At 40.3% G+C, this 20,000-nt stretch overlaps 1 pseudogene; it reads right to left on the bottom strand.

Moving 5' to 3' along the window:
- Positions 1–11,420: 11,420 nt before the first annotated feature.
- The window catches only part of LOC149134687 (histone-lysine N-methyltransferase SETMAR-like), a 9,869-nt pseudogene continuing 1,289 nt past the window's right edge, over positions 11,421–20,000 (bottom strand).

The raw sequence follows: 20,000 nt of genomic DNA, 5'->3' as shown, positions 1-20,000 counted from the left end.
TTGAGTATTTAACAGTGGAGCCAGTGAAATATTAGATGATGTTTTCATCCCTATTTTCCTTATATATATATATATAAAGGCACCTATGTTTGTGTATGCCTTTGTGTTTCTATATCTTTGTATTGGAAAGAAATATTTATTATGAGTCAAAAACAGATAAACTATAATTTCTGTTAACTAATGACTCTGGTTTGACTTATTTTGTTTATCTTCTTTATTGCTTTCATGCTTTCAAAATATAAATAAAATGATTTTGCAGAATATTTTGAGATAGGAATTGCATTTTGGCCTCGAGAAACCTTCACCAGCAATGACTACCCAAACAGACCCATGGTTTGGAGAGTTGTCACCTGAGTGGTGCAAAAGTGTCATCTACCAGGAGTGTGGAATTACAAGCAAATGGTGGATGCAGCAATGCACAGTTACAGTGCACGCCCCTGTACTACTACTACTACTACTACTGCTGCTGCTGCTACTACAACTACTACTACTACTACTACTACATATGTTGCTTCTGCATTGTGAAAGCACATGCCTAGTAGTTAGAATGCTGGACTCACAATTGTAAGGTCATAGTTTCAATTCCCACACCTGGTAGGGCATTGTGTTTTGCAAAAAACAAACAAGCACAGAATGTGGGTATGTGGTGAGAAGCTTGCTTCCCAACCACATGGTTCCAGGTTCAGTCCCACTGCATGGCACCTTGGGCAAGTGTCTTGCACTATAGCCTCAGGCTGACCAAGCCTTATGAGTGGATTTGGTAGACAGAAACTGAAAGAAGCCTGTTGTATACATATATATACATATATATATATATGCATATATATGTATGTATATATATATATATATATATATATATATATATATATATATATATATATAGTTAAAAAAAACAATAACAAAAAAACAAAAAAACAACAAAGTGAGGACGTGATATGGATAGTATATATATATATATATATATATATATATATATATATGCGATGGTACCTGTGCCCAGTGTTGCCTTCCTGGCACTTGTACTGGTGGCACATGTAAAGACATTTGAGCGAGATCGTTGCCAGTGCCGCTGAACTGGCTCCTGTGCAGGTGGCATGTAAAATACACCATTTTGAGTGTGGCCGTTGCCAGTACCGCCTGACTGGCCTTCGTGCCGGTGGCTCATAAAAGCACCCACTACACTCTCGGAGTGGTTGGCATTAGGAAGGGCATCCAGCTGTAGAAACTCTGCCAAATCAGATTGGAGCCTGGTGTAGCCACCTGGTTTCACCAGTCCTCAGTCAAATCGTCCAACCCATGCTAGCATGGAAAGCGGACGTTAAACGACAATGATGATGATGATGATGATATGTACATACCTACATCTATATGTATACATACATGCATATTGATGTAGGTATGTACATATATGTATGGATATGTGCTTTTATTTATATATTAAATATATATATATATGTGTGTGTGTGTGTATGTGTGTATATATATATGTACATGTATCTATGTGTGTGTGTATGTGTGTATATATATATGTACCTGTATCTATGTGTGTGCATCTTTGTGTCTGTATTTCATCCCCTCATCACCAAATGACAACTGGTATTGGTGTCTTTGCATCCTGATAGCATAGCGGTTTGGCAAAAGAGACTGATAGAAAAAGTACCAGGCTTTAAAAAACTAAGTACTGGTGTTGATTCATTTGAGTAACAATTCAGGGTAGTGCTCCAGCATGGCCACAGTCTAACGAATGAAACAAGTAAAAGATATAAGAAAAGATAAAATTCTTCATTTCACGTTGTTTCAGTACGCTCAGCAGAATATTGAGTGTGAGCAAACAGCTGGGAGTTAATCCTGTGATGGATTGATACTGAAAGCACCAGGTGATAGTGATAATCCAGGTGATGGATTAAGGCAACCACTCAAATAGGAGACAGTGAGATTTGAACTCAGAATACAAAGAGTAGGAACAAACACTGCAAAACATCTGTGTAGTAGTAGTAGTAGTAGTAGTACTTGTAGTAGTAATAGCAGCAGCAGCAGGAGTAGTAGTATTAGTGTTTATTGTAGTAGTAGTAGCAGCAGCAGGAGTAGTAGTATTAGTGTTTATTGTAGTAGTAGTAGCAGCAGCAGTAGTAGTAGTAGTTGTAGTAGTAGTAGTAGTAGTAGTTACTGTTATCTATCATCATGGACGGACGGTAGACACATCGGCTCCCATGTAAGTTGCATTTTTCACTCCTTAAAAGACCTATTTTGTTTTTAAATTTTGTATAAGTTGTGTGTAACACAAAATACTCCGTGAACATATATTTTTCAAATCGGAAATAGCTCTATTTAGAGCCTTATTTCCAAAAATTAAAAAAACATCTTCTTCGTTCCTAGCCATATTTTGTAAAGCAAATATGGCTAACGTTTTCAACGATGCCGATTTCCCGCCCCTAATGCCAGAGGCGAAAATACTTAATGCCGTTCCGCATGAACGCAGACAGGCGATGGAGAAGAGCAATGATTCTGAGTCAACTGCTACTGCCTCAACCACCACCACTACCACCATCACGTGTAAAAACTCTGCTGCTACAGCAGTCTTGCCTGCCACCGTCACCAGTTACAACAACAACAACAACTACACAAATGTCCTTGCTAACACGACCACTGTCTTCACCACTGCTACCACCAGTGACAACAGCAACAACAACAGGACACCGGCCTTCAACACCAACACTACTTCGACAAACTCTGCTGCCACTACCACCACCTTTGAACCTGCAGTACCAACACCACTGTCAACACCACCATCAACAACTACAAGACGAACAAGATAAACAAGACCACAAACGCCACAAATAACATATCTGCCAGCATCACAAAAACAAATTTTGCCGATGCAACGAAAGAAAAAAGAACAATATTAACATTCACCCCAAAACAAATCAATGATACAAAATCCCTTCTCACGAAAGAAGGTGACACTGTACAAATACACATACCAAAAGAAATCATCGAAAACACAAACAAGAAGCACATATCATACGGACTTATCAACAAGAAAACCAAGCGACCAGAGAATTTCTCCACCCAAAAAATTGAGATTTGTCTCAAACCGATATGGCCCTTTCAAAGCCATGTTACTTGGGGACGCAAATTTGCCACGGTCCTAGTACGCTTTCAGAGCGAAGAGTTAGCGAAGGAATTTTCGACACTCTCTCTCCACACAGATGACTTGGTGATGATACCGAGTTATCTTGGACAAAGAGTGACGAAGGTGACAGTAAAGAATGTCCCTTCACAAGTGGAAACACAGTGGATAGTAGGTTCTATATGCCTCGAAATGGAGGAGGCACATATATTATAAATTGCTACTGCAGAGGAGAAAAACTGGGAAGGAGGAAAAAAAATCGAAATCCTCCTCCACATCACTGAAGAGGAGTGCCAAAAGATCCCCACACACATCCAACTGGCAAAAGACCACAAGTTATATGTAGTGGTGGAAGGAAGGCGGCCACGCTGTTATGTATGCGGCAGCGAGGCACACCTCAAGGACAGTTGCCCAACCGCCGCCAACCAAAAAAAGCAACAAGGGCAACCACCAAAACCCAGGAAAAAACCCCTACTACCAACACCACCATCAACAATCAAAACAAGAGAAATACAAGCAACACCGGCAACTGAGAAGACAACAGCAACTGCAAAAACAACAAGTGAGGAAGTAGGAGAAAAAAAAGAAAATTCCAAGACTGTCTCCCCCTCCCCCACATCACATACACCTCACACAAATAACAAGCAACCAACACCAACAAAAACAGCAACACAACCCCTCACACAAACACACACAGACGCTCACAATTTGCCCCTACCCCCTTCCGATTCCTCAGAACCCTCGTCGGAAGACGAAAGTGATGAGGAATGGCAAATATCCCAGAAAGGAAGGAGGAAGAGGAGCAAGAAAAGAAAAGCAAACACAAACAAAGCAGGGAGATACACAACTCCCGAAAACACTCCAGACACCAACACAAGCACACACAAGCAACAAGACTCCAAAAGCAAGCACACACACAATGCTCACTGCCATCAACACAAAAAACTCAGAGTTGATGGAATACATCAACACAAAAACAAACATAACAAATGAAAACATAAAAACCAGCAACCACCCGTACACAACACCGCCAGAACACATCAAAATACTACATATAACACCAACCCTGCACCACACACTAAAATCTATTTTTCCCAAGGCAGTTGGCAAATGCCAAAAATACCTGGCGAAAAAACTATGCAGCAATCTCCTCGAAGAAAACCCAAAGGAGGAGACACAAAAAACTTTCGAACGGTAAGTGACTGTCTTTAAAACTTTAACACTCAAATCAAAATTATGCTCAATATTGGTTGTGTAAATGCGCGTGGCTTGGGGTCCCCTTGGAAACAAGGGTACCTCCTAAACGACATAAAGTCACACAAACTAGAAATCATAGCCATAAACGAGACCAGACTCCACGATCGGCGGGCCCTAACGTCCATGTTTGGCAGACAGTTCAACATTTATTTTTCTCCCTGTCTACCGAGAATGGGTGGTAGTGGCACGGCGGTACTCTTTCGCAAGAGTCTGGATCTCGAAGTAAAGACAGTATTCATAGACCCGGAGGGTAGATTGGTTGTTCTGGATGTCGATGGCAGCTATGGGTGTGCTTTTCCACTCATATCAGTATACGCACCACCTTTAACAGGTAGGCCGGATTTCTTTCGACGTCTAGAAGTATTCCTAGGAACGTCTCGTCCTTTACTTTTAGTGGGGGATTGGAATGCTACCTTGGACACGCGTCTAGACTATGTGGGCAGAGATAGGAATAGACGGGGATACAAATGCCTCAAAGACCTGCTCAGACGCTTTCAACTGTCTGACAGGTACCGACTCGACCACCCGAATGCGCCAATGTGGACATGGACAAACCGCATCGGGTTGTCGAGATCGTATCTAGATAGAGTACTGTGTAGGAGAGTAGATAGAGATAGCATAGGGTGTCCACAATTTCACATAGTCAGCTACACGGATCACAAACTTGTGACGTGTACGCTAGACTTAGATAAGACACATAGGCAGGGCCCCGGTTACTGGAAACTAAACGCGTCTTTCCCGTCGAGACAGGTTTTGAGAGACCGGATTAGCACGTTAGTAAAGAGGGCTTTGACGGGAGCCATCATCAATAACAAATGGTGGTTTGCCCTCAAGAGAGCAATAAAAGCAGAAGCGGTTAGGTGTAGCAAAGCACTAGCCATAGACAGAAACAGACTAGAGGGTGAGCTAGTTAAGAAGCTAGAAGAGGCAATTAGAAGTGGCATCGCATCCGACGTTTTGGCGGCGAGGTTGGCCCTAGACCAACACTTCAACGCCAAACACGAAGGGTGCGTTGTCAGGGCTAGGATGCGTTCTCTAAGAAACGAAGGTGTTGGAGCCGCGCAAGAGGCCCGGGTGACGGAGGCGCAACAGGGCAACAAAGCCACCATTCGGTCTCTGGTGGATGAACAGGGGCGCACACTGCTCGAACCAAGCAAAATGTGTGAGGCCTTTCAGCGACACTTTGCTCGACTGTTTGGGACGAGTGGCGAGCGAGAACGCAGGGTGGACTTCAGTGCCTACCTGCACAGCCTGCCACGACTCTCGGCAAGAGAGGCGGAGTGCTGCGAAGGGGTCATCACGGCGGCGGAAGTGAGGGACGCGATGGCTGGATGCTCGAGGGACAAATCTCCGGGTTTGGATGGTCTGCCCTACGAGCTTTACAACTGTATGCCAGACTTGTTTGGAGACGTCTTGGTGGCGGTGTACTGCAACTGGCAGCAAAACGGGAGCATTCCCGGTTTTGTGAGCCGAGGAGCCGTAACGCTGCTGAAGAAAGATCCAAACAAGGGGGACGTCATAGATAACTTTAGGCCCATCACTCTGCTCAATGCAGACCTGAAAATTTTGGCCAAGGTGTTAGCCAAGCGATTGGCGCTTGTCATCGAGAAACTGATCGGCAAGGCGCAAACGTGCGCCGTGCCGGGCAGGAGCATCCATGACAACCTCCATCTGATGCGCTACATCATAGAGCGGGTAGTTAAGGAACCTGGCATGGGTGGGGCCCTGATCAATTTAGATCAATCGAAAGCTTTCGATAGGGTAGACCATCAATACTTGGAGGCTGTCCTCATAGCGGCCGGCTTCGGTCCCATTTTCCGCGGCTGGATGGCTGCCTTGTACAGAGGCATCCGTTCGGTAGTTCGCGTCAATGGGCATCTATCAAGACCCTTCGGCATTGCACGTTCGGTCCGTCAGGGATGCCCCCTCTCGTCGCTTCTGTACGTGTTGACTCTCGAGCCACTACTGCGGAAGCTGGCGACGCTGAGGAGCATCCCGCGAGAGTTGGGATGCGGGACGAGCGTGTCGGCATACGCGGACGACGTCACCGTCATAGTGTCAAGCCAAAAGCACATTGAGTTTGTCGGCGAGACACTGAGAGACTACGAAGCGGTAACGGGAGCGAAAATCAACCGGGATAAGTCAGGGGGCTTGCGGCTCGGCACCTGGAGAAGCAAGCCCATGCCGTCAAGTAGCGCCTCCGTCGTGGGACGTTGGACTGACGGTCCGGTTGAGTTGCTCGGGGTCTGGTTTGGTCCAGACCTCCAAACGGAGAAGAACTGGGACGAGATAACGAGAAGGGTGGCCACTCTAGCCCGGCAATGGGCCGAGAGGAAGCTTTCCCTAAAAGGTCGGGCGGAGGTGGTGAACACGTACATCGCGTTCGTCATCTACTACCGCCTGACCGTCGTTCCTTGTCCCGACCCTACCATCACCAAACTGGAGCGCATCCTCTTCCGCTTCTTGTGGAAAGGAAGCGTTCCGATGGTTAGGCGATCCGTTTGCCGCCAACACCCGTTAAAAGGAGGACTGGGCATGCCGTCGTTGATGATGCGCAGACACGCGCTGAGACTGCGACATCTCCGGCTCTATGTAGACAGCGGTGAACAGGTGTGGTCACCGTTTGTGCGGAGCGCTTTCCCGCAGCTCGTCTCCATGACCGAACTGCAGTCGTGGATCAAGAAGAGGCCGAGGAAGGGCGAATGGCACTGCGAGTGTCACGTTGCTCTTCGGCAACTCCAACAACCCGGGTCAACCTTGAGCGACTGCATCACAACTAACGCATTCTATAGTGGATTAGTGGAGGGAAGGTACGACGACGATCTCGGGGCGAACCTGGGCGTAGACGAGGAATACCTGACCCGCCTGTTTAAGACGACCTTCGGGCCGGGACCTATGGACAACTTCCAGAGATCCCTGGCCTGGCAGTGCTATCGAGAAGCACTACCGGTTCGGGATAAGCTCTACAGGCATGGCTCGAGAAACACGGGGCCGACCTGTCCGAGATGCCGGCAGAGCGACGAAACCGTTCTGCACGCACTCGTACAGTGTCCCACCATTTCCGAGCTGTGGGCTTACGTCGAACAACTGCTATCGCGTGTGGGACGAGTCGGTCTATCAGCCGAGTCTATCGTGAATATTGTCGCGCCTCCTTCCTTTAAACGGGAAGGAAGAGCTATTTTCATCGTACTTGTGGCTATGGCGAAATAATGTGTATGGTGGACGCGTCTGAAAGGTCTAGAGACAAAGACTTTCCTCTCTGGGCAATCTCTCATCAACTTCTTCAAGTATCACCTGAAGAGGAAGGTGAGAGTAGAAAGGGAAGTCTTGTCTAGTGAATGCTTAAAAAAAAGATGGGTGAATGTAGCAAGGATGGCACGTGTGAACGACGGAGCCAGCTTGAGCATAACCCTATGAACAAGAAAAAAAAAATAAAACAAAAAGGCAAAAGAGAGTCACTTACTGTTATAGTTTCTTCAATGAGAATATTGACCAAGGTTACCGTGGTCTTTTCCGTAGGCTTTTCTTTCCACGGCCAAACCTAAACTGTCCTCCCCTCTTTTTACACGAGAACATTACTGTGTGATACACGATCCCTATTGATAGTTTTTTTTTTGTTTTTTGATCGACCCCCCCCCCTTTTTTCCTTCCCCCCTTCCCCAAAGAAAAGCTCTACATTGTATTTGTCCCATCTTTGTTGAGCCCTGTGTGGCTAATAAAAGAAATGTATTTTAATAGTAGTAGTAGTAGTTATTGTAGTAGTAATAGTAGTTATTGTTGTAGTAGTAGTAGTAGTAGTAGTAGTAGTAGTAGTAGCAGTAGTAGTTGTTGTAGTAGTAGTATGGGAACATGCGCTGTAACAGCACGTCATGGCATCCATCATTTGTTGGTGATCCCCCCCCCTCCTGGTGGATGACACCTTTGCGGAACTCAGGCAACGACTCTCCAATGCATGGGTTCGTTTGGGTGGTTGTGGCTGGTGAGCGTTTTTACGAGGTCAGAGTGCAAATTTGATCTCAACTTCTTTTAACTTCAAAATTAGCTCTAATTACATCAGCCCCTGTATTTCACTGGCCCCTTTATCACATGCCGAGGAAACATTGGGTCTATTCTTTGACATGCTCGTCCCTGCATAGCATTGAAGTCAATGTTCTATTTTTATAGTTCTCTTTTACTCTTTTACTTGTTTCAGTCATTTGACTGCGGCCATGCTGGGGCACCGCCTTTAGTCGAGCAAATCGATCCCAGGACTTATTCTTTGTAAGCCTAGTACTTATTCTATCGGTCTCTTTTTGCCGGACCGCTAAGTTACGGGGACGTAAACACACCAGCATCAGTTGTCAAGCGAAGTTGGGGGGACACAGACACACAAACATACACACACACATACATACATATATATATATATATATATATATAAATATAGGGTAAAAGATTAATTTATTAATAATTAATAATTTTTACCAAGTAGTTCAGTATGTAAAAAACCATTATCGGTAAAGAACTTATTTAAAAAGTTCTTTTAAATTTATAAACATAATGATCCTTTAATTATGTTTATATATATATATATATATATACACACACACATATATATATATATATATATATATATATATATATATATGTACATATATATGACGGGCTTCTTTCAGTTTCCGTCTACCAAATCCACTCACAAGGCTTTGGTCGGCCCAAGTCTATAGTAGAAGACACTTGCCCAAGGTGCCACGCAGTGGGACTGAACCCGGAACCATGTAGTTGGTAAGCAAGCTACTTACCACACAGCTACTCCTGCGCCTACCAACAAACCTCTCAACAAACCATACATCCTGGATTTAAGCGGTCAGAGAAAAATAAGTTAAGTGTCATGCTAATGATCCCCCACTCCCACCCCACATGCTCAGCAAAAAAAAAAAAAAAATTGAAGAAAAAAAGAAAGAAAAGAAACGAAAAAGAAAAGAAGGTGGTAGTCCTCATTTCTGACTTTAAATGAATGGTATAGAAACACTAAACCATCCCCTTACAAAATTGCATATCATCATCATCACTATCATCATCACCAGTATCATATCAACATTACTATCATCATCATCATTATATCAATATAACTATCATCAACATCGCTATCATCACCACCATCATCTCCATCACCATCATAATCATCACTATTGTCATCATTTAACATCCTCCTTCCATGCTGGCATAGATTGGTTGGTTCAGCAGGAGCTGGTGGGCCAGAGGACTACGCCAAGCTCTATTGTCTACTTTCGCATGGTTTCTATAAATGGTAGTCGTTTGCCAACCACTTTACAGAGTTTACTGGGTGCTCTTTACATGGCACCAGCACCAGTGAGGTAACCAAGTAAATAGCAAGACAAAGACCCTCTCAACTTAGGTTGGGGATAAGTATTGAGAGAAGTAGCTGGTAAGTACTTCTCTCAAGAAGCTTGCTTCCCAACCACATGGTTCTGGGTTCAGTCCCATAGTGTAACACCTTGACCAAGTGGTTTCTATATAGCCTTGCGCTGACCAAAGCCTCATGAGTGCATTTGGTAGATGGAAACTGAAAGAAGTTTGTCATGTTGTGTGTTTGTGTGTCTGTGTGTGTGTGTGTGTCTGTGTGTGTGTGTGTGTCTGTGTGTGTCTGTGTTTGTGCCACCTTCACCACCATTTGACAATGGTGTTGGTGTATTTACATCCCTGTAATTTAGCAGTTCAGCAAAAGAGACCAATAGAATCAGTACTAAGCTTAAAAAAGAAAAGAAGTAATGGGGTTGATTCATTCACCTAAAATCTCTTCAAGGCAGTGCACCAGCATGGCCATAGTCTAATGACTGAAACCACTAAAAAAAAGTTTAAAAATAACTTAATTATTAGACCACCTTCTATTATTTCCTATTTGCTTATCCCTAGAAAGTATGAAAAATGGCAAATATTTCCTTGAAACATTGCTTTTGTTACATTTATTGAAACCCCAAAGAATCCCATTCGACACATGGCTATGTGCTCCCCCACTACTCCTGCTCTTCTTCAGTGATGCATGTAATGTCAGTCACTAAAGGACATGCTCAAGTGGTTACGGTCAAGCAACTGATAAGGTAAATCTGTGTGGTATTGAGCAGAATATTTACTATAACGATATTTCTGCCTCAACGACTCAGCATTGAATCTGTCTGAAATGTAATGGAAAATAGGTCAGTTTCAAAACATTGATGTCCAGGTTACAAAAGCAAACTTTAAAGGGAATAGTAAACATTTCCTTTGATTTCTAGATAGAAGCAAATAGGAAATGACCCTTAGTGACCAAAGACAAAAAGAAAGAAAATTTTTGTCCTGCAGTGTACTTAAAGGAAACCAGAATGATAATATAAGCATAAACAGGTGCAGGCATGGCTATGTGATTGAGAAACTTGTTTCCCAACCACGTGGTCTTGGGGTCAGTCCCATTATGCAGCACCTCGGGCATGTGTCAGCTATTGTAGCCCTGGCCCAACCAAAACCAAAACACACACACACACACACACACACACACATATAAAAAATGAGCTTTTTCAGTTTCTGGTTACCAAATCCAATCATAAGGTTTTGGTTGACCCAGGACTATAGTTGGAAACATTTGCTCAGGGTGCTGTGCAGTGAGACTGAACACGGAACTACATGGTTGAGAAGTAAACTCCTTGACCGCACAGCCACACTTGTGCCTAGCAATTTATGTATCATAATATATATGTACATCATTGAAAGGCAATTTACTGTGATATTCATCAACACCTTTATGGAAGTACTGTGTTTAAAAACAATATACAGAAGGAAGAAAACCATCCCAGCAGCAGCAGCTAGTGAGAATGTCCAATGCAGTTTATCCTTGTTGAGCCTTATCAATGATGTGTACACATAGCCAGCCACATGCTTAGATGAAGTTTATAAGAAATAATGAATAAACAATAAAAATTTACTGTTATTGTGAATAACCACCTGGCTGAATCATAATAATAATAATAGTAATAATAATAATTATAATAATATGTCCTTAAGGAAGTTGAAAAATACAAGAAAATGTCATTAATACCTGACAGCTATGAAGAAAAAGAAGAAACAACAAAAGCTGTAAAACAACTGATATCTTGTGAGACCTTTGACAACAGATTGCTGTCCACTCTCACATAATTAACCAGAACAAGTAAAATCATACAATTAAACCTTGGGAGAGGCATTATGCCAGTAATAAACACACGCACTGGTTCAGTCCTTTATTAATTTATAAACAGTATATAACAGTATATATTACCGGCATAATGCCTCTCCCAAGGTTTAATTGTATTTCTTTCAACACACGTATCCACATCAAGAATCTTGCACACGAAATACACATACGAGGTAAGATCATGATCTCTGAGAAGTAAAATTTAATTATAAATAATAATAATAATAATAAGAAGAAGAAGAAAAATAATGACAGGATCTAGGATGCCCCACCCAAAATCTGACATAGAAAGGCTATATATACAATGTACAGAAGGTGGTAGGGGTCTTATACAGCTGGAAAACTATTATAAAATAACCACCATAGGACTGCAAAAATACCTACTTCAGAAGCAAGGAAAACTAATACAAATAGCCACAAAACACGAGCAAAACAAAAAACTGTTTTCAGTATTTAAGGAAGCTGACAAATACAAACAAGAAATCATACTACCTAACAAATATGAAGAAGAAGAAGAAGAAACAACGAAAGCTATAAAACAAATGAAATCCAAACTAAAACTAGAACAGCAACGGACCATGATAAAACAATGGCAAGAAAAGCTCCTACATGGTAAATACTGGGCTAAACTAAATGCAAAAGAAATAGACAGAGAAAAATCCCAGCAATGGTTGAGAAGCTCAGGACTCAAAGCAGAGACTGAAGGATTTTTAATTGCTGCACAAGATCAAAGCCTCCCCACCAGAAATTACCAAAAACATATAATGAAAAGAAACATAACAAGTAACTGCAGAATATGTGGCGATGGTCAAGAAACAATAAATCATATTATCTCTGGCTGCCCAGTCCTGGCTAAGAAGGAATATATTCACAGACACGACAGAGCTGGGACCTACATATGCTGGAAGCTATGCCAACACTATGGAATAACAACAGAAAAAAGATGGTATAGGCACATGCCAGAAAAGGTCACAGAAAACGAGAAAGCAACCATACTCTGGGATATGCCAATACACACAGATAGAGAAATTAAGGCCAATAAACCAGATATAGTTGTGAAAGATCATGAAGGAAAAAAATGCTTTCTAATTGATGTATCAATACCAGCAAGATGACAATGTTTCCCTAAAAGAAATGGAGAAACTTTCAAAATACAAAGACCTGGAAATAGAGGTAACTCGAATGTGGAATCTAAAAACAGAAACAATTCCTATCATAGTAGGTGCCTTAGGTATAATAAAAAAATATTCAGACAAAAACACATGGACTTACAAATATATATAACATACAGAAAATTGCACTACTGGGCACTGCACACATCCTACGCAAAACACTTTCAATACAGTAACCATAAGAGCATCACAGCAAACCACAGCACATACCCAAGGCACACAGAGCTGCGCTCGGTAGTAAAGTGAAAGCATGTTATAAAAATAAAACTACTGAACAATAATAATAATAATAATGATAATAATAATAATAATAATAATAATAATAAAAATAAGCATAAGATCAGAGCTGATGTACCAGAAACTACCATGCAAATATCCTTAAAGATGGATCTGACCCCTTATGCAGAATTTGTGGAAAATTCACAGAGACTATTGAACATGTTGTTTCTGGCTGCCCAGTCCTTGCTGAAAAGAGTACCTCATAAGACATGACAGACTAAGGCAGTACGTCCACTGGAATGCTTGTAAACACTACAAAATTAAATCCCATGATAAGTGGTACAGGTACCATCCAGAGGATGTAGTAAACGGCAAGAGTGCCGCCATCCTTTGGAACTTCCCAATACAAACAGACAGAAAAATTAACTCCAATTGACCAGACATTGTGATCAAAGATTACAAAAGAGGGACTTATCTGTTAATAGATATGTCTGTCCCACAAGATCAAAACGTCTCAAGAAAGGAATATGGAAAGCTTTCTCACTATCAAGATCTGCAAATTGAGATCACAAAAATGTGGAAGCTTAGTACTACGATAATACCAGTAGTAATCGGTGCATTGGGAATGATAAAGAAGGGAGCTAAGAAATATATTAAGCAACTCCCTGGTAACTCCAATCTCCGTGAACTACAAAAGATAACCTTGATGGGTACAACTCATATACTACGGAAAGCACTCGCCATCTAAAATGAAATAAATGTGGTGATAATTTTAGCATGCTTAGCAAAACAAAAGTGCCCTTGCTACTCTTGGCCTCTGGAGGATGCCTGGTACTAAGACAGGTGAAATAAAGTTATAATGAAAGGAAACCATAAATGATAATAATAATGATGATGATTTCATTTATTTACCACAAGAGCAAGCTCTGATGTAGTACCAAGCAGTGACTCTCATGGCTTCTGATCTTTACTGATTGGAAGTGTTATCATGTACATGTTTTGTCTTGGTATAAAAGATAGGCTACAGCAAATATTCTGCTCAATACCACAGATTTGCTTGACTTTAACCAGTTGAGCATGTCCCTTAGTGGCTGATGATATGTGCATCATCTCTGATCATGAGCAGAAGTAGTGGGGGAGCATTATAGCCATGTGCTGAAAGGAATTGTTTGGGATTTGAATAATTCACCTTTGGAACCATGGGTATTTCATTCAACATACTTAAACAACCTTTATTCAAGGACCTTTTGAGCAGAATGAGCTGTTGAACCTGAATAAAATTCTAACTGGGTCCCCACCTGCAAGGTCTTGTGCTGTTCATCTTGATTTCAGATCACCATGTTATGCACATATGCTTGTGATGCACGTCCCTGGTGTACCTTTATCAGACAGGTAGTCTTGATGGATATATTGGGCTTCATATATTTGTACTCCTGTATCACTTTAGTGGTATGCATTGCTTTCTCACTCAATAATAATAATAATAATAATAACAATAAGAATAAGAAGAAGAAGAATACCTGGGGGATTTTAAGTACTTGAAAGACTATAGAAAGCCTGTGGATACCTAAGGTTACTGGTAGTAACCTGCTATCCACATAAATTCTTCCAGGAATAAGAAGGAACCTGAGTCAAATCATGAATAATAATAAAAATCATCACCATCATCATTATCACCATCATCCACCATCACAGCTGCCACCACTGCAACTGCCTCTGCTACCACCACTACCATCATTTAACATAATTTTCCCATGCTAATATAGGAGTCAATTGTGTGATGTGCGGCCGAGCGTTGTCGTGGAGAAGAATTGGTCCTTTTCTATTGACCAATGCTGCTGTTGTTGCTGGAGTTTCTTATACGTTTCATCCATTTGCTGACAGTACTCCACCATTATGGTTTTGCTTGGATCCAAAAAGCTGTGATGAATGAGACCGGCCACAGACTACCAAACAGTCTCCATGGCCTTCTTTTGGTGCAACTTTGACTTTGCGAAGTGCCATGGAGCTTTGTCAGCGTCCAACCACTGAGCTAAGTGTTGCCAGTTGTCGTAAAGAATCCACTTTTCATCACAAGTCACAATCCGGTTAAGAAACAGGTCATTCTTGTTGCATAAAAGAAGGGAAAACAACACTTCAAAATGGCGTTTTTTTTGTTTTTTTTGGTTGTCATTCAATACATGCGGCACCCATTTCTCAAGTGTTTTTGTTTTTCCAGTCTCTTTCAAGTGGTTGGAAATTGTCGAATATGTTACGTCTAATTCAGAAGCAAGCTCTCGAACAGTTGTGTGTGGATCGGGTTACACGAAGGCTTTTCGTTGATCGTTGTCAACATCCGATGGCCGACCACTATGCTTATCATCTTGAAGACTCTTGTCACTGCTACAAAATTTCTTGAACCACCATTGTGCTGTGCGTTCATTAGGGGTTCCTGGGCCAAACATATCGTTGATGTCACGAGCTGTTTCAGCAGCTTTTTGGCCTAGCTTGAACTGGAATAAGAAAATTGTGCGAATTTGCTTTTTGTCCATGTTGTATTCAACATTCCAGAAAAAATGGCCTAATTATTTAAAAACAAACACCACGCAATTAGGTAGAGCGAAAAACGGGCTTTAAAATGAAAGTCAGAGTAATTTAATGAAAATTAATTTGAAAATATATCATTTAAAACCAAACTTTCTTGACAACCTAATATTATTCTGTAAAATGATATTTAATTAGTTTAAATGTACACAAATGCATAAAAATAATTTTTAATTCCATTAGACATTCTAAAATACAATTAAATTTCATTCAATTTTAAAAAAAGGTAAAATCAGACAGAACTTATGGGATGACCTGATATAATAAATCAATAATAAGGGGAACAGAGGTTTATACACCCAGTTTTATTCTGCTGTCTGGAAAGACATGATTGACAGTAGAATAGGACTGGATATATAAATCTCTGCTCTCTTTATTATGATATTAATTTGTTATTTCTTCTCTACTGACAGCATGCAGTCTCTATGGAGACATATGGATTTACCAATGTGAAGATCTACTGTGGATAGTAAAATAAACTAAATGGAGTTTTTCTACACTAATGAAGGTTAACCAGCATTATTAATCAGTAAAAGTAAATATGCTACCTGCTAGGATTGAATGTCCCTACCAACCTAATTTGGAAACTTACCTTTTTACACACACACACACATATCCTGAGCAACAAATTTGGTGTATGAACAAAACACATACACAAAGCATGTATTTTTAATTGCAATTTAACTTTCTTTCATATGAGCTATGCCATAGTACATCTGCAAATAGATTTCACTCTTTGTGCATATAAGTCACACAGCAGCAATTCACATTGTTTGGAGATGAGTACATGCGACTGATAAGCCACAATATTGGTGAAATGTCAGTATCTACGATTCTCAGCATCCAAGTCTGGTCTTCACCATTCAGCACTCTTTAACTCACCAGTGTGCTGGGCACTTTCCCTAGACATTACCCCACAGCAAATTTGGCAAATAAACAAAACACTTATACTATATGTGACTGAAGCCTCGTGAGTGGATTTGGCAGATGAAAACTGAAAGGAGCCTGTTGTGTGTATATATATTCTTTTGTTCTTTTCCATGTTTCAGTCATTTGATTGTGGCCATGCTGGAGCACCACCTTTAGTCAAACAAATCAACCTCCAGGACTTATTCTGTGTAAGCCTAGTACTTATTCCATTGGCTTCTTTTGCCAAACCACTAAGTTACAGGGGCATAAACACACCAACATCGATTTTCAAGTGATGGTGGGGGTGCAAACACAGACACATACACAAATATACACATTAAACTTAAAATTAAATTAACTTTAAATTAATTTATTTAATTTGAACATTGAACTAGAAACTATAGTACACGATTAAGCCACTGTAATTTTGAAATAAACTTTTATTCATCTCGTCCGCTTTTTACAGCTATTTCATATCAAGGTAAATCATGTTTATTTGAACATCTATTTTCAACATGCAAGGAAGTAGATTTCGCTGTCTTCCTCTTTCTCTCTGTCTATATATACATATTTGCTATCTTGGAAAGAAGCATGTTGAATTTTTGAAAGGAAAGTTATACTTTCTTACCCACTAAATTTCTGAAAATATTTATAAACCATTAACTTAGAATTGCTGTGGATGAGAAAGGTAATATTTTAGAATTATACATACTTTTCATAAATATGGGCATATAATGCTGAAGTGAGTAACTATAGTATACTATTAAGCCATTGTAATTTTGAAATAAACTTTTATTCATCTCGCTCGCTTTTTACAGCTATATCGTATCAAGGCAAATCGTGGATGTTTATTTGAACACCTATTTTCAATGTGCAAGGAAGTAGGTTTCACTATCCTCCTATTTCTCTCTGTCCACACACACACACACACACACACACACACGCACATGCACACACATTTATACGACGAACTTCTTTCAGCTTCCATCTACCAAATCCAAACACAAGGTTTTGGTCAGCTTGAGGCTATAGTAGAAGATACTGGCCCAAGGTGCCATGCAGTGGGACTGAATCCAGAACCATGTGCTTGGGAAGCAAACATCTTTCCACACAGCCACACTGCACCTATATATATATATAGGCAAGAAAGTATACTAGCCTTTATATATTTAATTCTCTATATTTAATACTCAATATTTCATATATTCAATAAGACATTCAATTCTTCATTTCATTTTACTATTTATATTTTATATTCCATATTCTATATCCCACATTAATTTTATAAGAATATAAATAAAACATAAAAAACGGACAGAGTTGGAACTCTTTTAAATAATATATTCCTCTCATACAAAACCCTTTTTTTAAATATTTTTTAAAATTTTTATTCACATATATATATATATATATATATATATATATATATATATATATATATATATATATATATATCTGTGTGTATCTTTGTATATGTGTTTGTATATGTGGTTATTTATCTATCTATATATATATATATATATATTCACCTTCTCCTCGACTTATGAATATCTGTACTTACAACCACAATAAAATAAATAAATAAATAAATAAAAAGTCAATTTTCGGACATTGGACAGCTGCACATATGGTAACTATGGCAGCATCTGGCATTGCCGGCCTCCCTCAGACCCAAGTATCCACTGCCTGCCACTGTCTCTCACTCAGTCACTATTAAGCATCAGTTGCATGAATGAAAATAGTGTTGAAAAATATAAATCCAATACATGACCAGATCGACCTATGACCTGTCAGTCAGAATGAAACTTGGTTGTAAGTTAAGGAGAAGATGTATATATATACTTATAGGTGCAGGAGTGGCTGTGTGGTAAATAGCTTGCTTACTAACCACATGGTTCCAGGTTGAGTCCCACTACATGGCACCTTGGGCAAGTGTCTTCTACTATAGCCTCGTGGATTTGGTAGACGGAAACTGAAAGAAGCCCGTCGTATATATATATATGTGTGTGTGTGTGTGTGTGTGTGTGTGTGTGTGTGTGTGTGTGTGTGTGTGTGTGTTTCTGTGTCCGTGTTTGTCCCCCCCCCCCTCCACCATCGCTTGACAACCGATGCTGGTGTGTTTACGTTCCCGTAACTTACCAGTTCGGCAAAAAGAGTCTGATAGAATAAGTACTAGGCTTACAAAGAATAAGTCCTGGGGTCGATTTTCTCGACTAAAGGCAGTGCTCCAGCATGGGGAGACAATGTAACTCCTTAATAATTCACGTGCTATAAAATATCATGGTATCTGGGGCACTAAAAATCTGCAAGACCTTCTAAAGATTTAAAGCATGATAAATAAAATAAGATGTTTTCCTTCACAAACTTATAGGTGCAGGAGTGGCTGTGTGGTAAGTAGCTTGCTTACCAACCACATGATTCCGAGTTCAGTCCCACTGCATGGCACTTTGGGCAAGTGTCTTCTACTATAGCCTCAGGCCGACCAAAGCCTTGTGAGTGGATTTGGTAGACGGAAACTGAAAGAAGACCGTCATATATATGTATATGTATATATATGCATGTGTGTTTGTGTGTCTGTGTTTGCCACCCCCACCCCCCAACATCGCTTGACGACCGTTGCTGGTGTGTTTACGTCCCCGTAACTTAGCGGTTCAGTAAAAAGAGACCAATAGAATAAGTACTAGGCTTACAAAGAATAAGTCCTGAGGTCGATTTGCTCGACTAAAGGCGGTGCTCCAGCATGACCACAGTCAAATGACTGAAACAAGTAAAAGAGTAAACTTCAAAATTAGCTCTAAATTAAAAAGAGAAAAAGAACCCCCACACACACCACACACACGCACGCACACACACATACAAACACGCACGCGCACACACACACTTATTTGTCAGGGATTGGTTTTATGACAATAATCATGTTATTTTTGTATCATTCATTTAAAGTGAGAATGTTTTTTTTCATTTCAATCCTGGTTCAAAATGAGGTGTAACTTTTCCTTATGTTTTTCCTGTTCTATTTTTAGTATGGCCACTCATTTTCTTTTCCTTGTTTTTTTTGCCTATTATCTTCAATGAAATAGATTGTTTTTTTGTTTTCTTCATTTGCTTTGTCCTATTTTCTATTGAGAAATGACATTAGTAAAAGTTATTTATTGAATTCATTATATATACCAAGAAGAATTTTGGAATACACTGAACCACAAAAGAAACTTGAGACATGTGTGATTGTGAAATATGTTTTAATTCCATTATGTCAGAGATAAATTTTGGTAAATCTGATAAAGTCAATTACTTGGATACACTTTGACCACAGTCTATGGGTCATTGTCATGTGTTCAGGTAGTGGGTGGATCCAGCACATTGAGATTGTAGGGCATGACATGTTCAATACCCTAGGTCAGGGGGTTTTCAAACTTTTTGACTTGTGGACCCCTTTATATTTCAGGCTTTACCTTAGGGACCCCCTTATAAACGCTTATGAAATTTATACATAAATATTTGCTTAAAATAACATATATTTTTA

This window comes from Octopus bimaculoides, chromosome 7 (assembly GCF_046866305.1).
Source record: "Octopus bimaculoides isolate indiv1 chromosome 7, ASM4686630v1, whole genome shotgun sequence".
Taxonomy (NCBI): domain Eukaryota; kingdom Metazoa; phylum Mollusca; class Cephalopoda; order Octopoda; family Octopodidae; genus Octopus; species Octopus bimaculoides.
This window is presented reverse-complemented; position numbering and strand designations above follow the sequence as displayed.